Here is a 6,000-nt window from a genome sequence, read left to right on the forward strand (position 1 = left end):
CAACCAGGTGTAGAGACCCTGTAGAGACTCAGGTTTAGAGAGAAGAGGCAGTAGCTTTGAGGCCAGTTTGTATCCCATAGCAGCCAGCCATGCTGGCAAATACCAGCTTCACCTACATGGGAGCTGGTGGTCCCCGTGGTGACCCAGTTTTGGGGGATCTTGGAGAGAGGTGGTCTGCAGAACGACCACCCCCCACTTTTAAGATGCAGGTGCAGGGGTTGATACAGACGTATCAGGAGCACTCGGTAACTCGGGTCTTGGAGCTATGCTTGCTAATCCTATGGATCCATAGCACACAGAATAACCTCTGCTGTGTAGGGGGCTCATCTGCAACTCTCTTTTAACCCCAAAGCACAGTGCATGGTGATGCAAAACCATCAGGCAGCAACACCCAAAATGCCTTTTTGCTGCCCATGAACAGGCAGCTATTGAGCCTTAAGCAGCCTTGGGGCAAGCCTGGGCATCTGATTCCACAGCCCTTTCTCAGTGAACAGCTCCACTAAAGCTAAACAAGCTGGGCTTGCAGTTTGGACACAGCTTTGTAGGGTAAGGAATTAAGTACACAATTAAGGAATCCATTTGATATTTTGTTTGATCTGGGACAAACCAAAGTGCTGGTCGCTTTGCTCCTAGGTTTTGATATAAAGTGATTGTGGAAAGCTACAGAAGAGAAGCCTTTTAATCAGATTAGAATAGATAAAGAGTATAACCCCTTGGTTATACAATTGAGCTTTCTAATCATATTAAACTTTAATACCGGCATCACTGCCATATTGGAACAACAATAGCAAAAAGCTGTAAGCATAAAATATTACAGATCCTTAAACATATTACAAAAATGTCATCCACTAAAGTTAAAAAATGTTATCGTGTTTGGAGAAATGTGCCAGCTGAAAAAAAAAACCAAACAACACCCGCGAGGCTGAAGTCCTGTGTACATGTGCAGATTAAATGCAGCACAGCAGAGGCAAGGCTTGACCTTTTTGTTTCTTACATTTTTATTAATTAAATTGCTTCCCAAGCAGCTACTTCTGTCGTGGCTATTACCCACCTTAGCCCTCATCTACCAAGGTGCTAAGTACACTTAACTCTTTTTGCAATCAGTTAAAGTGTCCCTTGTTGTAGGATGCAGCGAAAGGTGGCTCCTCTTTACTGGTGAAACCCCTGGAAAGAAACATCTTCAGCTCTCTTGCCCCTCCACTGCTGCAGCCAGTGCTCAGCATCCAGCAGTGCTTAAAGCCAGAGAGGACTAAAGCCAAGAGCCAAAGGAAAGGGATGTTAATGCACTTCAAACGCCTGATTTAAGCGGGTTGATTTTCTGGCATCTCTGTGTTCCTACAGATCTGAATTTCCTCTGTGAGTCAGGTTTGTGAGTACAAAGGACCCTGCTTGGAGTCAGTGGTCTTGCACTGAACCTCTGCCCGTGGCTGCGAGTCCTGCCAGGACACCTCCGGGCTGCAGCCGCCTTGAATCGTAGCAGATGATTGTGGCTGTGCCTCCTTGGCTGTGCCAAGCAATAATTCAAAACTGAAGGTTTTCCTTTCGTCTTCCCTCCAGCTGGAGTTGCCTCTTCCCCCAGACGTGCCGGAGGTGCTGCGTGGTTTGTTTGGATTGAGCAGAGTCAAGGCACCAAAGACCTCAGATTTCAACCAGGCAGTCCCTTCTGGCTGTGGTGTGAGTGTGGCTGGCAGCTTGGCACGGGGTGATGGCTGAGAGTGGCCAGGAGCCACCATGCCACTTCAGCCCTCATCCCATCCTGTGGAGCTGGTCAGGGATGCTGGGTCAGCTGTCCAGGTGCAGCAGTTTTTTCCTGTTTTCACCCCAGGGTGAAAACCACATCAACCCATCTGTGGTTTTCACCTTGGGGTGAAATTTTATTCAGCTGGATATTTTGCACCTCACAGAGTCTTTCTCACCCTCCAACTAAGTAGCATTTACCTTCAGATATTTCTTCCCAAACTTTCCACTATTTCTTCTGTCCCTTTTGAGTATTTCTGGACCACTGTCCCTCTGCAGTCCCTCCAACTGCTGCTTCCCTACAACTGCTGCTTCCTTTCATCTTCCCTTGGCTGCTTCTCTACAACTGTCTCAAGTGCTTTTTTTTTCCAAGGCATCTTCCAGCCCACTAATGCCTCCTCCAGGCTCCCAGGGTATCTCTGCACCATCCTCTGACACGTAGCACACAGGGAGGTGTAGAGGCTACTTTGGCCTAGGGGTTCAGGGTGGCACCAGGACAACTGCTGGATCTTCTGCTCCCCACCCAGGGGAAGACTGGGACCCATCACAGCTGGTTCTTGGAGAGATCCCCCACCTCTGGTGCCCACCCCAGAACCCCACACACCAGTGGCCCCAGGCCTCTCTAGCAGCCTGGGAAGTTTGGCTCTTTGTGTTTCTTTGCCATTGGCGCCCTGGTAATTATGCACCTTATGAAGATATCTGATGTAATCATACCCTTCTAAAAATGCCTCGGATTAAAAGCTTTTCCTGGGTCTTTAGGTGATGGGCCTGCAATTACAGAAAATGAACTGCATTTTAGCTTTCCATTGAAATTAATAACAGTGCTTCTCCAGTTGACTCTGTGAGTAGTTAATGGAACAAACTGGATGCTCCACTACAATGAGGGTTTTAAAGCTATTTGAGAGAGATTCTGTGTTTCAAATAGGAAAATAATTCGCACGATGCAAAATCATTTTGTGTTTGCATCTTTGAGAAATAATGGCTCTGTGTAGATGCAACTATTTACCAATAATTGTTTCAATGTGCTCTTCCATCCTTTGCTGCACTGGAAAAGAATGACCTGCAGAGAACTCTGGAAAAAGAAAAACAAGTCAAGGAATTAATGATGCAGAAAGGAGCTCCAGCCTGGGCTGAGCTCCATGAGGGGGTTTTACCACAAATCTTGAAAAACAGATTTGTGTGAGTTCGTGCAGGGTGGAACAACAAATATTCTGAGACTTGTTGAATTTCAGTTACTCCAGCTCAGCTCAGTTAAACTCAGCCTCTGAGAACTGGCAAATTTTGGAGTGCTGCTGGTGAGTTGCAGCCCATATCAGGGAAAAAGGAGGCAGCCTCTCTCCTGGTTAACCCGCCCCACAGGCAGGGGCAAAATAGCTCACACATCTTCTGCTGCATCAGCTTCCTTTCATAGATCCTTTCCCACAGAGTAGAAGTGCATTTAGTGCATCATTCTCCAGGGGAGTGGAAATGCAAGTGGTCCCTCTGTCCCCAGTGCTTTTTTCACATGAACTGGGTGGAGGATGGACCAGGATCCAGCTCTGCACCTCTCACGGTGAAACCAGTCCCACTGCTCCTCTGCCCTGGGGATACTGGGGGTTCAGAGCAGGTTCAGACCATTCTTCCCATGGAGCAGATGTACTGCAGAGCCACCCTATCTTTACAGACACGATTTCAGTGTCCCCAGCTTTATCTCCCACCCATTGAACACCTTTTCGCCATGATACTGCAGCAGAAAAGGCAGCGAGTGCCACAAGCAGCTCCCTGGGATTGACACCAGGGCTGGCTCCCTGATCCTGGGTCCTTTAGCAAGGCAAGAAGAGCTCTGGGTATTCCCTCCTCCTGCCCAAGCAGTCCTTCCCTTGGGCTCTCCTCCCAGCCCAGGGTGTGGGCTGGGTCCTTGCTCCCACATGCTATATCCTGCCAGCAGCTGCTCATCTCTCAGTAGTGCCAGTTTTACTGCCTTTTCCCTGGATGATGGCATCACCTATGTAAGTTTTACTACATCCCTGACATCAAAAATAGTTCTCTTGTCAGGGCAAGACTCTCAGCTGTGCAAAGCAACCTGAGCTGCAATCTAAAGAAACTGTATTTTGCATGGAGTTCCTTGAATTAAACATTCACTCTTTTTTGTCTGTTTTTTTTCCCCTCCAAATCTCTGCCAGAAATCCAGTGAGGCAATCAATCACAGAGGAATTATTTCCATCAGCTGAGTCTCCTGGGACTCACACAATCACAGGAAAATGTTCCCTCTATCAGTGCCCATGTACACAAACCTGTAATTCACCTGCCTCTTCAGGTACTCTCGGGAAAAGGGTGAGAGGCACCAATTTCTAGCAACAACCTAAAATCTCTGGCCTGGGCCCAGAACCACTTGTAACAGCAGTTCTTGCACAAGAACAGGTTTTGGCAATCTCTTGCTTCCCAGCCAGGCTGGATGTGATCAAGAATGAGGTTTTGTAATTAACCAAAACCTCAGGACATGAGAGTGTAGGTATTTTTCCAGCACGTTCATAGGTAATATATTTTCATGGCCTATATATTACTTATTACCCATATATTACAATTACCCCTAAAACTACCTAAAACATATAGGTTACAAATTGTGGATAATTACCTAAAGGTTTGCAGTTTTGGTGGCTTGGTGGGCACAACAGAACTTTGCTTGCTTGTTCTCCTTCCAGACTTGCAGCTCCTCAAGGCTCTGCTTCCTTACCCAGCTGTAAATCAGCCTAAGCTAGGCTAAAAAAACCACCCACACTCTTCTTTCCTTTTTCTCCTTCTCTCCTAATTCACCTTTCCTTCCCTATTTGTACAGCCTGCCTTTTCCAAAGGACCAAGACCTGGGAAGGTCTGACCCCACCACCCTGGCCCAGAACTGCTGCTGTGAGTACAGCCAGGACAGGTGGTTCAGCCCCAGCACAGGCTTTGAAGGCATCCAGCAGCAATGCTTCTGTCTACACTTAATTGATTTTACGTCTGTGTCTCATTATTTTTGTTGGCAAGGAAGGCACAAAGAGGGGTTTTTCATCAGGAGTGGAGTCAATCAAGAAGCACCACAGAAACATCTTTTGGCAGCTGCTGCTGCTGCAATCCTATCTTCCATGAGGCAGAGGAAATCTTGCCTAATCTAATGAAGTGTTTACTTTTAGAAAATCCTTTATTGCTATGATTGGTTAATTCTGTTGGCAAATAGATTAACTACACCCACGTCTTCATGTGTGTGTTACGGTCTCGTGTGCCACAGGGCTACCCTGCACCTGGATTATCAGCAGGAGGTCTCTGTAATGTGCCTTAACTCATGCTCTGCCAGCACAAGGAGCCACAGCTCCCCAGCTATTGCTGGTGGTCATGGCTGGAGCACTCCAATTCCTGTTCTTGGAGATACAATTACACAAATAAACTCCTCTGTGCAGAGCTCAGAGTAGACCAGCCTTTACACACATGTACTAAAGTCATGGAAGAGGAGGTTTTAGTGGCAGTGCTGCCAGTGCCCTGCTCAGAGCCACTCTGAAGGCTGGCCTCACAGTCATGACACTGCCCAGTGCTGGTGGCCTTGTGGTGGCCATTGGCCGCCCCAGGCTGGCAGGCTTTTCCTGGGGACCAGCCACAGCTCCTTGTCAGGCACTCCAGGTAGTCAGAGTGAATGAGAGGTGAGGCTCAGGCTCATCCCTCGGTTGTTATTTTCCAAATGAGCAGGCAGATGGACATCTTCCGTGGTTTATGGTAAATGCCTTGGCAGCCCTTCCCTTCAGATGCTGTGTTGCTCTCCCCCTCGGCTCCCATTCGCAGGAGATGCTCACCTGAGCTTACGAGTGTTTGATTACCAATCCTACGGGTTCTGATGCTGAAATGGGAAACCTATCTACTTTATCTCGGGATGGAAGGCTGAGCACAGAGATGCATCTTTGTGATGCAAATTTCCCCTTTGTTTAGCGTTATTTTTCATTGTGGAACAGATAAAAGCTAAGCAGGGAGCAAGGAGCAAACCTGGCATGTTGTGACAGGCACTTGCAAACAACAGACAAAATGTGCCGATTCCAGCTTCAGCCAGGTGTGTCTGACTGTCACTCGGTGAGTCTTTGGAATCTTTGAGTAGCAGATATTTTAATTACAAATGCTCAGCCAAGCCAATACCTTTCTCAGAACAAAAGCAGTAACAGATAAAAAAAAAAAAAAAAAAGGATTTTCTTAAAATTCATCATGCACAGCAACATCTGCAAAATTTAAAAAAAAGATAAGCACAACTTTAAAAAAAAAGGTAAA

The sequence above is a fragment of the Parus major genome, chromosome 1, assembly GCF_001522545.3.
Source record: "Parus major isolate Abel chromosome 1, Parus_major1.1, whole genome shotgun sequence".
Taxonomy (NCBI): Eukaryota; Metazoa; Chordata; class Aves; order Passeriformes; family Paridae; genus Parus; species Parus major.